The sequence below is a fragment of the Salminus brasiliensis genome, chromosome 16 (assembly GCF_030463535.1).
Source record: "Salminus brasiliensis chromosome 16, fSalBra1.hap2, whole genome shotgun sequence".
Taxonomy (NCBI): Eukaryota; Metazoa; Chordata; class Actinopteri; order Characiformes; family Bryconidae; genus Salminus; species Salminus brasiliensis.
This window is the reverse complement of record NC_132893.1, coordinates 12,400,081-12,422,013: the sequence shown is the minus strand read 5'-3', so window position 1 is coordinate 12,422,013 and position 21,933 is coordinate 12,400,081.

Below are 21,933 nucleotides of genomic sequence, written 5' to 3'. Positions count from 1 at the left end.
CAGCAACGGTGTGTGCCAACCTTGTGAAGACTTACAGAAAACGTTTGACCTCTGTCATTGCCAACAAAGGATATATAACAAAGTATTGAGATGAACTTTTGTTATTGACCAAATACTTATTTTCCACCATTATTTGCAAATACATTCTTTAAAAATCAGACAATGTGATTTTCTGAATTTTTTTTTCTCATTTTGTCTCTCATAGTTGAGGTCTACCTAAGATATCAATTACAGGCCTCTCTCATCTTTTTAAGTGGGAGAACTTACACTGTGGGGGGCAAAAAAGTATTTAGTCAGTCACCAATTGTGCATGTATGTGTGTGTATATATATATATATATATATATATATATATATATATACACACAGACGCGTCTGCATCTTTGTAAACAACAGGTAGTGTCCAGACACAGACTATTGAAAAACACTGCTCTGACATAGAACTGCTAAACTGCTTATGGTGAAGTGCAGAACCTTTTATCTGCCAAGAAAGTTCAATGCTGTGTTTATCCTTGCTGTTTCCATTCAGTCACGTGCGAACTCAGCGACGGTGCTGGGGCTGCTGCATAATGCAATCAGCAAACAAGATGCCGCACATTCGGACGCTGTGTTCATTGTCGCCGGCAGTTTTAACCACAGCAACCTGAGGACTGTCATCCCCGTATACCATTATCACGTGACCTAGTGTGGAATGAAGAAACTGATCTGGTAAGCACCAGGACTGCTTTGACAAAGCAAACTGGGATGTCTTCAGAACTGCTACTGTACTGTTGACTTAGAAGAATATGCCTCTGGAGTAACCAGCTACATCAGCACCTACATAGAAACCACTGTTCCCACAAAGCACTGCATCTTCAGTTTCGAGATGGTGCCCACCGTGGCAGACTTACTAGTTTAAAAAAGTTCATTGTTCAAACACTTATTTTTATATATCTGTTTAGTCATTTACTGCGTCGTAAGCCTCCTACCCACTTCCACAGCCAGAACTAGAAAAAAATGATTTCCTCAGCAAATTGTACAAACTGGACAAAAATACTAAAAGAAATACTCCCAATTATAATCAGACCTCTTTTAACAATGGTAATTGCATCCCTTAGCTTGGGGCATGTACACAAAACCCTTATATTAGCAGTCATAAAACCTTTAATCAAGAAACTAAATCTTGATCCTAGTGTATTTCTAATTACAGACCCATCATATGGATATACTTTTATATCCAAGATATTAGAAAAAGCTGTGACCCAACAATTCTTATACATGAGTAAAAATGACATGTATGTGAAATTTCAATCTGGATTCAGATCCCATCATAGCACTGAGACAACCCTAGTCTCTAATCAAAGCTACATATCTTTATTAGCCCTGCTAAGCCTCAGTGCAGCATTTGATACTATTCTCTGAGAAAGATTAGAGAACATGGTTGGAATTACAGGAACAGCTCTAACGTGGTTCAAATCATATCTAACCAGGCGCTATCAGTTCATGAAGGTAAAAGATTTATCTTCAAATTACATAAAAGTAAGATATGGAGTTCTGCAAGGCTCTATTTTAGGACCACTATTACTTACATTATACAAGTTACCACTGCAATCAGTTATAAGCAGACATGGTGTTAATTTCTATTGTTATGCAGATGACACACAGCTCTATATATCAGCCAAAGCTGACGATAAATCTAGATTATTGAAAATTGAGGACTGTGTAAAGGATATTAAACTCTGAATGTCACATAACTTCCTTCTTCTTAACAGTAACAAAACCGAGGTTCTCCTTTTAGGTCCAGGGACCTCAATAAACTTCACCTAGTTCAAAACACTGCAGCCAGGGTCTTTACTAAAACTAGAAAATTTAACCATATTAGTCCAGCTCTATCAGCACTGCATTGGCTCCCAGTTAAATTTCGTATTGACTACAAATAAATCTTCTATTAACACACAAAACTCTACATGGCCTCGCTCCTGAGTACCTTATTACATATTCTGAACCATCAAGATTACTTAGATCTCAGGGTGCTGGCTTCTTAGTAGTTCCCTTCCACTCTGGAATAACCTTCCAGATAATGCTCAGGACTCAAACACAGTCTACATTTTTAAATCTAGGCTGAAAACTAATCTTTTGGTAAGTAACGTTTCCCCTTAGATTAAGGTTGTAGGTCCAGGGGTTCACAGACACAGGGAATTGTAGTATACTGAGATGCTCAGTATACCTGGCTCTACCCAGTCACACCAGCCAGGTAAGTGTACTAAATAATGAGCAGGTAAGTGATCTATACCATTTTAATAAGTCAGCCTGCCATTTTTCTGCTTGTATTTCAGCATGTACAATTTCCATGTCTTTTCCTCATAACAGTGCAAATAAACAATTCAATATTGAGACTGTGTCTGTCCCATGTGTAACTTATATTTAAAAAAGCCAGAAAAACTGTTTTAACAACCTCATTAGAATTAAAACAAGCCTGTCCATCCCTCAGAGCAACAGCAACTACCACATTAAATTAGGACTGTTAAATAACAGACTGCTAGCACCTAAATCAGTTATTGTAAATGACATTATTACTGACAATTGGCTTATTGCACCATGTCTCTGTGAGACATGGGTTAAACCTGATGAATATATACATTTAAATGAGTGAGAATAGCATTTAAATAATGCTTTAGGCTTCAATCAAAATGTTATAGGCCACACCCACTCATGTATCCATACTAGACTTGGTATTAACGATGGGTATTGAGGCAGAAAATATAGTTCGCTTTTCTCAACATGACTCAATATCTGATCATTATCTAATCATGTTTGAAATAGTTCTTAACCAGAATATCTATCACCCGCCTGCTGTATTAGCAAACATACAACAACAACTGCAACAGCGAATGTGTTTATTAATAACCCCCTTGTCTTAACCATCTCCTCCCTATTACATTCTAAAGATCTGGAGCATGTGACTGAAAATGTACACTCTGTCTTCTGCTCTAATCTTGACAGTGTTGCGCCAATTAGGATAAAACAAATTAGGCAAAAAAGATCTGTGGTATAATGATCACACACGCATGTTAAAACAAACCGCTCGTAGCTATGAACGTAAATATCGACACACAAAACTAGAGTGCTTCCGACTCATAGCATCATCATCATCATCATCATCAGCCTAGTCTTGCAGACTACAAAAAAGTCCAAATTAAAAACAAATCTCAGTATTTTTCCGCTCTCATTGAGAAAAACGAAGACAACCCAAGATTCATTTTTTTAATACTGTGACTAAACTTACCAACAAAACAAACTAGCTCAATGAACCCTGCTGAAAATAGTAGCAACGACTTCATGAAATCTTTGATGATAAAATAAAGAATATTAGACTAAAAATCCAATGTCATTCCCAAACCACAGTGGTAGACAATGATGAATGCTGCACCAGCTCCACAACATACCTACAGTACTTTGGCTCATTTATAGAAGAAGACTTGCTCAATATAATGAATTAATCTAAATCAACATCATGTATATTAGATCCGGTACCAACACTGTTGTTTAAACAGGCATTGCCAACGGTTGGTAAACCATTCATTGACATAGTTAATGCATCTCTTGGTATGGGCTTTGTACCTAAATCTCTGGCAATTGGCAATTATAAAGCCCATTATTAAAAAGCCTAATCTGGACCCCCATGACCTTGCCAGTTAGACCAATTTCTAATCTACCATTCGTCACGAAAAGTTTAGAAAAAGTAGTGTTTAAGCAGCTGTGCACCTATCTGCATAACAACTGCATTCATGAAAAACACAGTTTTTTAGTCTGGATTTAGACAAAACCATAGCACTGAAACAGCGTTACAAAGAGCAACTAATGATTTACTTTCCACCCTTGATAGGGGCAGAACTGCCATCATGTGCTGCTAGATCTTAGTGCTGTCTTTGACACCATAGATTATAAAATTCTTAATAGGTTAGAAAATCTCAAAGGATCTTCCCTCACCTGGTTTAGATCATATCTGAATGATCAACATCAGTATATTTATGTAAATAACGAATGCTCCTATCACACTAGATTAAATATAGTGTTCCACAAGGATCAGTACTGGGCCCATTACCCGTTATATTTTACTGCTGTGTAAAATAATCTGTAAACACGGTATTAACTTTCACTGTTATGCCGATGATATTCAAATTTACATATCAGCTAAACCTAACGAGGACCTGTGTCTCAGCAAAATAACAGACTGTAATAAAGGAATTCAAAACGGGATGACTCAATTTTCTTTTACTCAATTCTGATAAAACAGAGGTCCTTCTACTTGGTCCTAATATAGATAAAAAATATAAATGATAATACTGTGGTAAACATAGATGCTCACTTAGTTATACCTGGTAAAACAGTGAGAAACTTAGAGGTTGTTTTTATTGTCTCTATTCTCTCATTTGATGCACATATATGCAGCATAGTTAAAACGGCTTTCTTTTCTAAACTCTGCAGCATACTATCCCAGGGGGGTGCTTCATAAGCTCCAGCTTGTTCAGAATGCTGCTGCCAGGGTACTAACCAGAGCTAGGAAATTTGATCATATTAGTCCAATTCTTTCATTCTTTCACTGGTTACCTGTTAAATTTCGTATAGATTCTAAAATACTACTTCTAACATATTACTCTCTCAGTGGCCCCACATTATCTGGAGGAACTTCATACACCTTTTAACCCTCCACGTACACTCCGCTCGCAAGATGCTGGCCTATTATCAGTCCCACATATTAGAAAACCAATGCAGGAGGAAGTGCGTTCTTTTATAAAGCCCCCAACTTTGGAACAACCTCCCTGTTAATATCCGGGAATCAGACACACTCTCAGTCTTTAAATCTAGATTTAAAACTTTTCTCTTTACACTCCAGTTCTGTGTTCAGAGCAGGACAGAACAGTGGTGAAATGTAATCAGAGCAGGACAGATTACAGGCTTTTTATTACTATTATTGTGGTTGTCTCTTCTTTCTGCTACAGGTCTCTCACTAAATGTAAACCTTGTTTTAATCTTCATCTTTTTATCTTTCTCCCCTCATGTCTTGAGCTGCCCATGTTTGGTTTAGTTCTTGCGTCTTGGTATCAGGCCTGTCCCACTACTCAGCAAACTTCCAACACAACCATCCTAACCTCTCTCTCTCTCTCTCTCTCTCTCTCTTTTACATGTACTGAGATGCCCTGTTCCTCCTGCTGTGCCCTGATGTTCGCTCAGCCTGGCTCTCCACTGCCCTGCTGTGTTACGGTTCTACTCTGAAGTTCTGCAATAAACCACTCCTACCACACTCCATTTCTATACATACACACCCTTAATCAGTATGGACTTTAACATTAACACTGAGTATATGTCCAGCACCTACTCACACACATACTTCATAACCTGCTCCTACATTAGCTATAGCTCTTCATTATCTCTCTGTCCAGCACCTACTCACACTCATACTTCAGAACCTGCTCCTAAATTAGCTATAGCTCTTCATTATCTCTCTGTCCAGCACCTACTCACACTCATACTTCATAACCTGCTCCTACATTAGCTATAGCTCTTCATTATCTCTCTGTCCAGCACCTACTCAGACTCATACTTCATAACCTGCTCCTACATTAGCTATAACACTTCATTATCTCTCTGTCCAGCATCTACTCACACTCATACATCTTAACCGGCTCCTACATTAGCTATAGCTCTTCATTATCTCTCTGTCCAGCACCTAGTCACACTCATACTTCTTAACCTGCTCATACATTAGCTATAGCTCTTCATTATCTCTCTATCCAGCACCTACTCACACACATACTTCATAACCTGCTCCTACATTAGCTATAGCACTTCATTATCTCTCTGTCCAGCATCTACTCACACTCATACATCTTAACCGGCTCCTACATTAGCTATAGCTCTTCATTATCTCTCTGTCCAGCACCTAGTCACACTCATACTTCTTAACCTGCTCATACATTAGCTATAGCTCTTCATTATCTCTCTATCCAGCACCTACTCACACACATACTTCATAACCTGCTCCTACATTAGCTATAGCTCTTCATTATCTCTCTGTCCAGCACCTACTCACACTCATACTTCATAACCTGTTCCTACATTAGCTATAGCTCTTCATCATCTCTCTGTCCAGCACCTACTTACACTCATACTTCATAACCTGCTCCTACATTAGCTATAGCTCTTCATTATCTCTCTGTCCAGCACCTCCTCACACTCATACATCTTAACCTGTTCCTACATTAGCTATAGCTCTTCATTATCTCTCTGTCCGGCACCTACTCACACTCATACTTCATAACCTGTTCCTACATTAGCTATAGCTCTTCATCATCTCTCTGTCCAGCACCTACTCACACTCATACTTCATAACCCATCCCTACATTAGCTATAGCTTTTCATTATCTATCTGTCTAGTTCTTTGTGTAATGATATTTGTTTGTTTGTTTGTGCTGTGCTGGTTCCTTGGTCTGAGTCTTCCCAAGGTTTCTTCCTCTTAGTATGGGGGAGTTTTTCTTGAGCTTGAGTGACTATATTACATCACTGGTTGTGCATTTAGTTTATAGGAAGAGTTTCAATGTCAAACGCAGAACAATGCAATTGTAGATAAGTGGTGTTCTGCTTTTAATTTGACTAATATACTTTATACCTCTACTTTGCTGCATTTTTTACTCTGAAACCATTTATTTGTCAGCTACTTACTCATAACTTTGCAATTATATTTGCACTATTGTATAGCCATGTTTAGGGCTTAAAACAAACCGTTTACATTGTTTGTAGTTTTATTTTTGTATCCTCATGTTTACAGTTTGAAATGGACAGTTTTGTACTTTGTTAACCAATTGTTTCTTCTTCACAAAGTAAGACGAGGACACTGTCTTTTGCAAAAACAACTTCCTGTACAAAGACCAAGTTTAGTGTTTATACTTGTTAGGTCCTACGAATCCCAAATAGCTAGGAGAAATAAAAAATGTCCGGGTCTCAGGAGGTTAAGAAAGAGGACGATCATGGGACATTTATAGAAGCTACAATCAATTTTAGAATGACTTTAGAACCACAATTTCAGCATGTCAGAAGGACAAGGACAAGGGATATTTTCTACTGTATCCAGGCAGGAATTATCTGTAATGGAAACAACAAGATATCAGGATGCAAGATTCAAGATTAAAAATGATTGGCTTAGCCACAAAGTCACTGTTCAACGCACTTACAATGAGCAGAATGGGAATGTTGCAGATTCTGAAAAAAAAGGTTCAAACAAACAAAAGATTTCCAAACAATATGTCCAGATTTGATCAAACAAATTGAAGAATAGATCTCATTAGGTGTTAAACCGGATGTTATTCTTTTGGAAGCCCATAGATGCTCTAGAGCTCGAGGACACACCGACTTGAACAACCGTCAATACTTCAAATGATGTTGAGAGCATTTCGTACATGCATGTTGCACAGAAACCATTTCCAGCCTTTTTGTGGTTCTAAACCATTGTAAATAGACCTGTAAAGATAAAAAAAAAAATTCTAGTTATTTATTAAATGAAATAAGAATAAGTGTGTAGGCCCTGCTACTTGCCGGGCCACACAACACATTCCTTTTATTACTTGGGATAAACTAAAAAAATAGTTAAATTGAGCTACCACACCATCTAATGGCTATAAAAGGTTAACCAATCCCACCAGTTCCCACGCAGGTTTGGTATGTAATTACCAGAGGTGAATTAAGATGATGATAACTTTGCACACAATATTCTTTTATTAGAACACTCAATACAGTGGGGAAAAAAAGTATTTAGTCAGTCACCAATTGTGCAAGTTCTCCAACTTAAAATGACGAGAGAGGCCTGTAATTGACATCATAGGTAGACCTCAACTATGAGAGACAAAATGAGAAAATAAATTCTGAAAATCACATTGTCTGATTTTTAAAGAATTTATTTGCAAATAATTGTGGAAAATAAGTATTTGGTCACCTACAAACAAGCAAGATTTCTGGCTGTCACAGACCTGTAACTTCTTCTTTAAGGGGCTTCTCTGTCCTCCACTCATTACCTGTATTAATGGCACCTGTTAAAAAGTATAAAAGACACCTGCCCACAACCTCAAACAGTCACACTCCAAACTCCACTATGGTGAAGACCAAAGAGCTATCGAAGGACACCAGAAACAAAAATGTAGACCTGCACCAGGCTGGGAAGACTGAATCTGCAATAGGCAAGCAGCTTGGTGTGAAGAAATCTACTGTGGGAGCAATAATCAGAAAATGGAAGACCTACAAGACCACTGCTAATCTCCCTCGATCAGGGGCTCCACGCAGGATCTCAGCCCGTGGGGTCAAAATGATCACAAGAACGGTGAGCAAAAATCCCAGAACCACATGGGGGGACCTAGTGAATGACCTGCAGAAAGCTGGGACCAACGTTACAAAGGCTACCGTCAGTAACACACTACACCGCCAGGGACTCAGATCTTGCAGTGCCAGACGTGTTCCCCTGCTTAAGCCAGTACATATCCGGGCGCGTCTGAAGTTTGCTAGAGAGCATTTGGATGTTCCAGAAGAGTATTGGGAGAATGTCTTATGATGAAACCAAAGTAGAACTGTTTGGTACAAACACAACTCGGAGGAGAGTGAATGCTGAGTTGCATCCAAAGAACACCATACCAACTGTGAAGCATGGGGGTGGCAACATCATGCTTTGGGGCTGTTTCTCTGCAAAGGGACTAGGACGACTGGTCCGTGTACATGAAAGAATGAATGGGGCTATGGGGACAGCCCCAAAACATCACTGCTCTAGAGGAGATCTGCATGGAGGAATGGGCCAACATACCAGCAACAGTGTGTGCCAACCCTGTGAAGACTTACAGAAAACGTTTGACCTCTGTCATTGCCAACAAAGGATATATAACAAAGTATTTAGATGATTATTGTGCATAAAAATGAGTAAAAATGATAAAGTGTCATATTACAACCCCAAGTACCAATTATCCATTTAACTGGATATATAGGAAGTCAGTAGCACAACCATGAAACAAACACAATGAGATACAAGAACTTAAAGGGCGCAACAAAAATAAAATAAAATAAATTAATTAAATAAATAAGTGAACACTACAAAACCACCAAATTATAAATACATGTGAATCACACATTCCACAATGACCCAAAGCTTGTTACTCACTTCGATTTACAATCTAAAGATATAACACTGGTCTAAGATATTGGCACTCAATAAAGCAATGAGATTAAGACTCTTATTTATAAAAGCATGTAAAAGGGAAGGAAAGAACAGTGATTAATTTAAACTAGCAGGGAACTAGCATTTTAAATGAAGCACTCAAAGCCTCACTAAAACTGCAGTCCAAGCTGCTGCACACTAGAACCAACAGACACATGCTCTCACACAAGCTAAACAGCAGGCATATACTGTGACTATGTTATAGCATCAACTACTAAAACCAACAAACAGCAAATACCTGCATCCGGCCTTCAATGGTGCATACCGGATTCCCTGGCCTGTACAGCAGTTCACTCCTCTACATACTCCAAACCATTGGAATGAAGTATTCCAAGCTGTGCTAAACTTTAACGAGAGCACTCCTCATGCTACCTGCACATGTCCCTGGCAATGAACCAAACGATAATTGGAGCAGATGTCGCGAGACTTTTAAAGCAGCGCCTACATGCGCAAAGCGTCTTAACAGCACTACAGTAGCTCCTCACGCTGCCTGCACGCGTCCCAAACAATGAACCAAACGATAATTGACCAAATATTACGAGACTTCGTACGTACTTCCTACAAACCCACAACGTGCCGGGCTTCTTACCAGGTAAGCCTTCGAAAGGTGTACCAGCTCTTCTCCTACTGTAATACCCTTAGTATGGGTCACAAGTGCAGAAATTTACTAAGATACCCCACCTGTAAAGAACATCATCCAGCCACTGCCCATCATCTAATGTGGTCAATGACTTCTCCATCAGTGAAGGTGCTTCCGAAGTCCTTTATATTGATCTTGGAATGGCAACAAGGCATGTTACAACAACTGAACATTATAATTATTTAAAAATAACAAAAAAGCTTCTATTTTACATCAACACACCTTTTCCCTCCTCCATGGCAGAATGGTTCCTGTGCACATAAAAAATGACAGAAATATGCAAAGAATATGTTAATAAAATGTTAAGAAATTAACATCCATACAATATATCCCAACCACAAAGATTTAATGTTATCTACACAAAATTGTGTTCTGACACTACTTGTATGTTAGAATAAAGAATGAAATTTCTGGGTCAAAACAACTGACTGCGTCAGGTTTCATGTACTTGTAATCTTGTACCTTGTAATCCTGCTGCAGTGATTGTCAGGGGACAGCCAGCTTGTAGGTGATCATTCAAATAGTCAGCCTCACACCGTTGCAGATGGACAGACAGAGCTGCAGATGGATAAGAAGCTAATACTATGCCAGGGAAGGACCTCGTTGGCAGCATTCGATAAACTTTTCAAGGTTTTCAGTCTAAGCTATGACAAATCACTCAGCAGCATGTACACATTTCTCCAGACAACAGTGTATAGTAGTGATGTAGGCACCACAAGAGAGAGTCCAAAAGTTAAAGAACTGACAGCATAGTTTTTAAATATGGTTGAATAATGTTACATTTGCAGATCACTGCATGATACACCTGGCACCTTGATTCGGCATATTAAGTTTTTCCATCTGCAGGAAAAAAAATTGCCTGATGTGCTCAGGATAGTTGTTCTCTGCAGTTCAGAAGTTTGCAGGCTTTGAAAAGCACCTGAAAATTGTTCATGTAAGATGCCATGATGACCCCAGAAAATTCCAGGAGAAAGGCAGTAGAAGACATTTTTGAAAATCTACACAATCCTTTTAGTGACTTGAACACACATGCTAAATGGGGGGTTGACGAGCCTACTGAAATTCATTTAGGTGGGTTCCCATAACTTCATGCCAAATGGCAGCTTAAGAAAGTCTCTCCTGACAAAAAGTGACAAAAAAAATGCCCCTGGACTTAGGAGGTGTTATCAAAAATAGTCAATAATTCTCACATGGAAGAAGAGGCAGGAATGGCCACTAGGTTTAAAAGGTAAAAAGACGACCCAACATTTAGAAAAAAAAAACGTGATTAAGAACCAGAATCGTGTTGTAGCGATTTCTCAGCAAACACTGGACCAAGATGGAGGGCAGATAAAAAAAAACAGTGGAATCAGCAAATTTGAAGTTGATTTTAAAAGAAATTAAAGGGCTTTCTGCAGGACAGTAACACTTTACTCCAAGCCATTAAAGGAGAGATTAACTCTGTTCTCTGCTCTGTCAGATCCCAAAAATATTCTACTGGGCCTATTTAAAGTGGAAATAACCTTATACATTGTATGTTTTATATTGAAAGCTCCCAGTAAGTCACATTGTTGAGTTGAAAATGCAGCTAGAGACTGATATAACCCATTTATTTTACGTCCATTTTCTCTGTCTCTACGGCAGCCTCCCCCAGCAAACTTCCAACGCCTTTACTTGTCCCTGCGTCAGACAGCCCGATTCCACTATGCACTGCTTCTAAGTTCTCAGGTCAGCTTGTAACTCCATCAGTCAGGCGCCATCAGTTTTTACAAAAATGATTATTATTATTATTATTATTATTATATTAATTTCATGTGTATAATCCGAAATCTTGTCTTAGTGTCTTTGAATTTTAATGAATTTGGATGCCTGCACAATTCTTTGGTTTAAACAACCCTGAGAATTTAAATACTCCAAGACAATATCTTAGAATCTTCGGATTGAAATAAAATTCAGATCCAAATAAATTTCCAGTTCATACAACTATGAGACTCAAATTATCTTAAAGCAATGCTTTGGAAATCTTTGGAATTTGAGTCGAAATCCCCCCCCTAAAAAAATCTTAATTTGAGAATTAAGTGTTCTAAAACGTTTGGATTACATTAACCCGGATCAGCGTCCCATCTTCTCAAGTCAAGTCAAGTCAAGACAGATTTATTTGTATAGCGCTTTTTACTACTGTTGTCGTCACAAAGCAGCTTTACATAAATAGTGATTAATAAAAGAAAGAGACAAAGAAGAAAGAAGAAAATAACATAAGACATGATGGATCAAAGACCCCCTGTGAGCAAGCCAACGGCGACAGTGGCAAGGAAAAACTCCCTCAGAGCTGGAGGAAGAAACCTTGGGAGGAACCAAGACTCACAAGGGGGACCCATTCTCCTCTGGTCAGAACTATTTAAACATTAATGATAAAAATTACCAAACCAGGTAAAACAGATAGTTCAAAATGGTTTTAACATGGTCACTAAACAGGTAGCAGTGGTAGGCGGGTGAGCCGCTGGTCTGCCATGGGTGGTGGTGGGTGGGGGGCCTGCTGGTTGGACCGGTAGGTGGCAGCTGGTTTGACGCAGGTAGAGGGGACCTCAGCGGGCAATCTTCCATCAGGTCGGGCTGGGTGGCCATTTACTCTGAGAAGGTAAAAAGAGAGAGTTAGTTCTGAGAGGAATTTTATGGAGAGCAGAGAATGTTGGGCAGTATCAGAGTGTGTCTGACAACTCCGGCAGGTCTGACTATAACAGCCTAATTAAAAGGAGAGAGCAAGAAGGTAACACAGACATGGGAGAACCCTGAAAACGCCTGCATCTATCTACTCCACCGTCAACAAACCTGAGTGATCACGTGTAAGCAGCAAGAAGACAGCTCCAGCATCTCAGTGTACTACAATTCCCTGGGTCCGCGAACCCCTGGACCTGCAACCTTTGTCTTAGAAACATTCCTTACCAAAAGCTAAACTAAACAGATGAGTTTTCAGCTTGGATTTAAAGATTGAGACTGTGTCTGAGTCCCGAACATTATCTGGAAGGTTATTCCAGATAATTGGGGGGCTTTATAAGAAAAGGCACTTCCCCCTGTTGAGGTTTTCTGAATTTTGGGAACGAGTAAGTGTCCAGCACCCTGAGATCTAAGTAGTCTTGATGGTTCGTAATATGTAATAAGATCCCGCAGGTACTCAGGAGCAAGGCCATGTAGGGCTTTATATGTTAATTGAAAAATTTTGTAATCAATACGGGATTTAACTGGACTGATATGGTCAAATTTTCTAGTTTTTGTAAGGACCCTGGCTGCAGCATTTTGAACCAGCTGAAGTTTATTGAGGTTCCTGCTGGAACAACCTGACAGTAGTGCATTACAGTAATCTAGCCTTGAGGTAATAAAAGCATATACTAGCTTTTCTGCATCCTGTAGAGATAAGGAGTTTCTTAGTTTGGCAATGTTCCTGAGCTGCATAAAGGCTGTCCTACTAATATTGGCTATATGCTGCTCAAATGATTAAATCTGAGTCGAATATGACACCAAGATTTTTAGCTGCTAAACCAGGAATAATGGAAGCATCAGCCAAGTCTAACATTAAGTCGTTTATTTCTAGTGTCTTTTGGACCTAAAAGGAGAACCTCGGTTTTGGAGGAGAAAGAAGTTATGTGACATCCAGAGTTTTATATCCTTTACACAGTCCTCCATTTTCTGTAATCTAAATTTATCGTCAGGTTTGGCTGATGTATAGAGCTGTGTCAGAGTGTGTCATCTGCATAACAATGGAATTTAACATCATGTCTGCTTATCACCAAGGTCCGGGTCAGGAGTCCTCCTGTGTGTCCCGTGTGCTCTAAATTCTTAAGGCAACTGCTCTTATTAATTAGCTTACCGTCACCTCGGGAACAGAGTCTCGGAGTCAGTAGAGCGCCTGAATTGACTCAGAATCACTCATTGGGATGTCAGCGGCCGCCTCTGTCGGTTTCTGAACCTGTCTCCAAAAACTCTGGACCCAGAGGAATATTGGGATCTCTGTGAAACCTCCAAAACTGTGGTAGTCGGATTTGCTTAAAGAATCAACTCGATCAGTCAGCCTTAGGAATGTAGAGAAACACACGGACACCGTACAGCAAGGTTTTTATCAGATGGTTTGAATCCTTCTATCGGCGTTACGTCTACTGTAGAATTAATAACTTTTTATACCCCACAAATACGCGATGGACAAGTACTACGTCACATTCACACACATTGGTTTTCAATTGTCCTTTTGATGTCCATTTACTGAAGCATTTTGATTTTTATTGCCTTTGATGCACTTAGTAATTGTTTTTGACTTCTTTTCAGGAGTGTTCTTTTCAAACAGCCGATCCAGCCTTCCCCTACAACAGCAATATTAAGGGAGACTCCTCAAAGGCTTTATCTATGTGATGTATCTAAATGTGGTGGCTTTTGCCACATTAGTAGCAAGACTGCTTATATTGCTTAAATGTGAAGAGGAAAAACTTCAAAAAGGGGTTGAACGATTTGATGCAGTTAATGGAATTAGAAAGAATCTGATACTCTTTGGCTGGCTGCAGTGGTTTGGAATCTATGTTATTATTTACATTTACTTTCTCTCTTCTTGCCTTCCCTTGGACACTTGTATGTGCTTTTATTATTTCACATTTACATACTACCTGCATTTTTATTGAAGACTGAAGTTCAAATTTGGTCCAATGTCGCCAAATCGCACCTGCACATCACATTACATTCCAACAAGGACATAGCAAACGTATGTAGCCTAGAATGAAGATGTCCATGGCAGAGACTTAAGGAAATTAGAGTGAAATGTCCCAACTATATATATAACATATAACATTATAGTCATTATGGCTTTTAGAAAAATGTTTTTGTCAGGTGGGGTAGTAGGGTAGTGTTTGTTTTCCTTACATGACTTTTACTTTTGTACTTCAAATAGTTCTGAAACCACTTACCATTACTTTTACACTTTTACTTGAGTAAAAGCTTAAATTGATACTTCAACTTTTAAAGAAGTCTTTTTAAACCCTGCCTGAGTAATGAATGAATACCCTTGACACCTTTGCTTGCTACTAACGTTAGCTGTTTCTACGTCGTAGCTAATAAAATGCCTTGTTCATCTGTACAAACAATTTTACGCAAGTACAAACAAGATGGAATGTCTAGCCATCATACCGCTCAGGAAGGAGACAGGTTCTGTGTCCCAGAGATGAACTTGCTTTGGTCCGAAACGTGCAGATCAACCCAAGAACAAAAGCAAAAGACCTTGTGAAGATGCTGGCTGAAGCTGGTAAGAGTGCATCATTATCCACAGTGAAACAGGTACTGTATCGACATGGGCTGAAGGTCACTCTGCCAGGAGGAAGCCATTACTCCAAAAGACACATAAAAAAGTCATTAAGTCAAAAAGACCTTAATGTTTGGCGACATGTCCTGTGGTCTGACAAAACTAAAATGTAACTGTTTGGCCATAATGACCATTGTTATGTTTGGAGGCAAAAGGGGGAAGCTTGCAAGCCTGAGAACACCATCCTAACTGTGAAACACAGGGGTGGCAGCATCATGTTGTGGGGTTGTTTTGCTGCTGGAGGGACTGGTGCACTTTACAAAATAGATGGCATTATGAGGAAAAAACATTATGTGGAAATACTGATGCAACATCTCAAGACATCAGCCAGGAAGCTTGGGCGCAAATGGGTCTTCCAAATGGACAATGACCCGAAGCAAACTGCCAAACTGGTTACAAAGTGGCTTAAGAAGAACAAAGTCAATGTTTTGGAGTGGTCAAGCCCTGACCTCAATCCTATTGAAAATTTATAGGCAAAGCTGAAATGACTTGTGCAAGCAAGGCGGCTGACAAACATGGCTCAATTACACCAGTTCTGTCAAGAGGAATGGGCCAAAATTCCTGCTAACTATTGTGAGAAGCTGTGGAAGCATATTCAAAACGTTTGACCCAAGTCATACAGTTTAAGGACAATGGTACCAAATACTAATAAAATGTATTTAAACTGTTGACTTTGAAGAAAGTCATAAAAATTGCCTTAAAAAATTCCCTCTCATTATTCTGGCATTTAGCGAATATATTTTAAAGAAATAATTTTGGTAATCCTAATTGACCTAAAACGGAAAAAAGTTTATTCTAAATTCATGTCCCACAGTGAGAAAAAAATGGCAAGTTTTTTTTATATACTGTATGTAAACTTCTAGTTTCAACTGTACATCATACTGTGCCGAAGAACTAGCCCAAAAAACAAACAAACACATTTTTAGTGTAATAACTTTGATTCTCCACAGCGCCAGTGTTCCAGACTAATGAGCAACAATTCCCACTGGAGTAAGAGCTGCACGTCTCTCAAGTCACTTTATAGTCTGTTATATATTTTTCTGTATTATATTTATCCAAATGTGTTGCTGTAATTTAAGTTGTGCATTATTTTTACAATAAGATTGTTGTACTGATTGGAGTTTATACACTAATCTCAGCATTTCTAGTTTAGTTTATTATATACCATGTACAGCAATTAGCTCTACTATTTTTTTTTACTTATTAATATTCTAAATCATGTTCATCCACCATTTTAAACAATGTGATAACCATTTTGATACTTTTTGTGTGTATGTAACTCTTAAACCCTTTTTTCTCTGTATCATTTTCATCTTGTCTTTCATCAACTCATAAGTCAACCTGATTAATGTGTTTTTAAAGAAACAGTTGTTACAACATCACTGTTCATTAATAATTTGACTTTATTTTCAGAAACAAAGTAAATGACAAAGTAAATGAGGGTAAACACAATCTAATAAACTAATGTGTAACAATAACTACATGAAATGAAAGTACCTGGGTGAGGATTCTAATATAAGAAAACTGAAGAGCTGGAAGCCCTGATGACGTCTCCATCGATGGACTTTGGAGCGCCTTTACAACAGCAGCTGGATCTGCGGGTCCAGCTTGACGTCCTCCCTGCAAAGCGTCTGGAGAGCTCGTCCCTCTGCGGTCGCCATGTTCCGAACCCAGAGTAAACACAGAGACTGAAACGCAAATGACGGTCAGTGAGACAGAGTACTGTACAGTAACACAGGGATCAGAGAGCACAAGGATCACAACAACTGTCTCAGATGAAGAAGACAGAGCTGATATTAAAGACTATAAAGTAGGGACGGTCGCTCGACATTCTGTGTCGATACAGCATTTCACAATCACGTTTCAATACGCGTCAGTTCCCCGGTCCCACTGTAGACCCGAGCGCAATAAGCGGAATATAAACTGAAATATGGCCTTAAATAAAATAAATATAGTAAGTGTGAGAATTTGGACACGTTTCATTTTAAAAGCAACAAACCTCCTCCGTATTCCAGGGTTTTAAACTGGAAACGATGGAAAATTACCTTGACTAACATTTAAGTCTGTGTTTAACAGATGTACAGTCTACATGCAATTATGATTTTTTGCATTCTACAAGACTAATTCTGCTTGTCGTTGACGTTCACAGCTACAAGTGATCGGTTTCAGAGTACAGGTCTGGTCATTATACCATGGTGCTAGCTTTTTCTACCAAATTTGTTTGATTCTGAGCAACACTGTCAAGGGTGAAATGGGAAGGAGAAATCTGGAAGGTTATTAATGATGACACTAGCTGTCGAGCATTTAGCTTCAGAACCTGACGTTTGGGTTGTGCATAGACCTATAAATTGGGGAGATGCCACCACAACCACTTCCACGTAGGGCTGTCGCGATAACCAACAATACTGTGCTATTAACAAGCAAACAGCAGGGAATGGCAAGCAATCTCCACACCACAGTGTTCATGTTTTCTCTGTTTTGCAAGATTTAGACAACAGCAGGTGCTTTGGTCACTATGGCACTATGCAAAATTTGTGAGACGAAGCCTGCATGTTGGAGGTCAGCTATAGAGGAGTCATATCAATGAGTAGACAAAACCACGCACTCAGAGATGCTGGTAGTGCACCACCAAAAACAACAGTCTTGGACAGACAACAACCTCTGCCTTCACACCCTAGAGAGTCCAAGCAGATCACTCAGAGCTCCATCAGAGATAGTGTTAGTGCTTGGTCACTCAGGTCTTTTCTAAACCACACAAGGCGAACATGTTTTTCTTAATCAGTAAACTGGCGAGGGTCAAAACCGGAGCTGTGGTAACCATAAGAGAAGGGCTGAGGCAAAATCAGAAGACAAGAAACAGAGGTCCGGTATAAAAGACAGACAAAACTGGGCAAAAGTGTCTAAACATAAAAAGGTCAGAACACAAAGCAAAACGGAGCAAACAAGCACACAGGAGATAAACAGGGGAAGGTAAGTAGCGGCGCTGATGAGCTTCAGGGGCACGTTCTAAAACTCAGGCGATCTGGCTTTGTCCCGATTGACCGGAGGTGTTACTGACGGTAAAACTGCATATCACCACCCTAAATCACTGCAGGGTTCATTCCTTCACCACGACAGCCCTACTTCCATTTGAGTAACTGCAATAGCTAAAACCTTGGGGAGTCGATGCATTCAGAATGAAACAGCGACAGCCTCTGTGAACTCTCACAGGACGTAGAGAACATAGCCCCAAAAACCAAGTACCAGGTTTACCATTAACCAGTACAATAGACTTCATTACCTGAATGTGGTCAATGATCACAGTGGTGATGGTTGCAACATTAAAACGCAGTATAAAATCCTTAGTAAATCCCTGTAATTCTGATGTTTCCACATTACAGGATGCAGTAGAGAACATGGAAATCAAGGGTAAGATTGATAAACTGAGCAGATTTCTCTTGTATGCAGGCTTCACAGTTTGGGTTCAGGGTAGAAACAGAGAACCTGACACACGAGCAAAAGCAGTACTTGATCTAGTAAACACTGACCGAGCTGCTCCTATAGATCATAGTGTGCAAAAGAGGGCTGTAGATACACTCTGGCATTTACTGAGGATCACTCAGGTGCAGTCTGTGAACTTTTAGAAAACTAAAAGGTGAAAGCGTAAAAGCTACTTAGCGATAGTACACGCTCTCCAAAGAGAGAAAGGAAAGCACCTCAGTACTTAGCTGACTGAGTCAGATACTGAAGACCAGACACTGACCAATACTGACCATCACTACAGGGTCTGTAAGGTACCACAGAGCTTGTCATGCACACAGTCATGCAATGGGATGGATTACAAGGAGACATTTTCTCCAACTGCAGACGTTCTACACTCTGATGCAGATTACCACACAGTCCGACCTTCAGCTCCACCAGATGGACGTTACAACAGCCTACTTGAACGCTCTGATTAATACTGAGATCTGTATGGAGCAAGCAGAGGGATTTGAAGGAAAGTCAAATACAGGTGAAAAGCTTGTCTGTAAACTGAATAAGTCATTGTGTGCTCTCAAACAGTCTGGAGGAACCTGGATCCATGGTTCCTTTATTATCTAGATCAAAAATGGCTTTACACAGAACCCAGCTGACCCTTCTGTTTACAACACACACACTAAACACAGGAGGGTAATACTGATCATCTAGGGAGATGATTATTCATTAGTTTTCCTACCCTTAGGATGGCAGCAGCAACACAATCCCTGAATATCGTAGTTTTTTCAGTGATGAATGTTTGCTTATGATCCTCTCGTCTGTGTTTTTCTGAAGCGGCAGGGCTCCTTCTGGACCTCCGCGTCGGGCGGAGAATAGCGACAAGGGAAAACAGGAGAGCGTGGCGGTCCTCTTTGGGCTCCAATACTTTTCAGTGTTTTACTGAAACCCCTCCAGCAGCGAGAACACCGCCCTGAGGAGCTGTCCTCGCTGCCGGAGCAGGTGAAGAGCCGAGGACCTCGAACCAGTCAGCAGAGGTGAAAACCGGCTGTCGTGGTGGAGGAGTAGCGAACGAACTTCTGTCAAAATAAAAGTCCGTCTTAAACTTATAGAAAAATACTTTTGACTCTCTAAATTGAAAATTATAAATTAGTTTAAGAAAACAGAGTGTTTACAACAATTTAAAAGCTTATTAAAAATAACTTAAATTAACAACTGTAAATAATAACAGATATAAAAGAAATCTGACACAGGACACATACATCTTTAATAAAGGTGGCCTTATGAAAGAAAATATTCAGCTTTCAGACACTGGCACCATGTTTATCCCATAATGACAAAGTGAAAACAGAGTTTTAGTTTTTTATTTAGTTTTTTTTTTCCTTTTAATTTATTTATTATTTATTTAAAATTTTGAGGATTCAGACCCTTTACTTGGTACTTAGTTGAAGCACCTTTGGCAGCGATTACAGCCTCCAGTCTTCATGAACAAGGCAAAACATACATTCAAAACAGTGAGAGGGAAATGCCTCTTAGGTGTTTGAGGATGCCATATAGTGTTGTTACAGTATGCTGAGTATTCTAGGAGTATATTTATTGAAATAGAAGGCCATGTACGGTAGATCTTCATTTAGTCTTGTTAGGGTAATGTTTAGATTGGGGTTTTGAGTTTTACAGGGTTTAAAGTCTTATAAAACAACTTTGTCCAATGTGTCAGCCATGGGAGCTGATTCTTGTGCCCATGTCTGCAATCTGCTGTTGTACATTAGATTTGGACAGATCCTGAAAGCAGTTCACCGCAAAGTGGAGATGGGTGAGAGTTATCTTACATATTAATGGGAATCTGTACATGCTTTACTTTGCCTGATCTAACTGCATTGTAGCATAACCTAGTAGTGATCCTTAACAGTAAATTTTTTTTTAAATGAAAATCAAACCATTTTTATGTTTCAGATCAGCTACAACATCCCAATCCACAAGCCAAGAAGAATGCATTATTATTTCACCAATACTACATCACAGATCATTTCCTCTTTTTTTATGTAGTTTATGTTGTAATGATCATTGCTTTCTATGCAACAGAGTACTGCTAGAGCCCAAGACATGGACATTTGCCAGTGCTGATTACAGGATGAACACTTATTTTAATCCAGAGGTTTTTGCCTCTTTGTCAATAAGGATATTGTTTACTCTTTTCGCAGTGAATACACCAATTTCTATGCACCAGTTGTCATTGATAGTAGTTCAGAGTCTGAGGCAATTGTGGAATCAGAAGTGGGAGGCAGGTAATTGGTAATAGGTAATTTACCCCTAATTATAAATGTGTAAATGGTTCTATTTACCTGCACACACACATACACACACACACACACACACACACATACAAATTGTGTTATTGCTGTCCAGACAAATGTATCTCCATTTGGGTCAGTTTTCATGCTGCAGAAAGTCAGTTCTTGCTCCAAATGCTCCTAAATCAATTCATATCATTAACTTGCTTTACATGTTAAAAACATTTACCTTCTGTAAATTTACTGTGTTGGAGATACAGCATTCTCTGGATAGTGAACATATACTGAAAATACACATACAATGAAATTCTTACTTTGCAGTTTCTCCATTTACCAACATAATCTTATAAATATCAATATAAAAAGAGACACAGAATAAGTATAATATATATTGTGAGTATCAGGCTAATATACAAAATGAATTGGAATTGCTGTCTATTACTAACAATTTAATGTTGGGTTTTCGTGGTTTGCCCACTTAAGTGTCAAGTTACTACTTTTATTTTTTGACTATTCTGTATGTCTGGTTAATCTACAGTATGGGACTGACCACTTCAGATGTAGGGTCCAATCTGTCTCTGAAGATAGATAAAACGTCCTGCAGCAGATTCAACATTAACAAAGCAAATGTGTGGGATGGAGCCATATGAGGATTTAAGAGATATATGTACAACCCTTCCTATGACATGCTGGCAAAATTCTCTGATGATGTTGGGCAGACAGAAAAGGCTATGAACACAGGAGGGCCTAAAAGTGAATTTCTTACATTGCTAATGGACATAAGAACAAGAAGAGTCTTTGAAGGCAGAGGCCTTGCTAAATATATAGCATTTAACAGTCAAGGTAAAATGTATTAATTTAAAAATAATCTCAACATTTTTAATCATGTTGATTAATTTGTCACTGACAAAGTTGTATTGATATGGATCACTGAAATATTTACATATTTAGCTGCAGGTAAAAATGAATACTTCCATATAGGAAGAATGATCGCTGTGTCC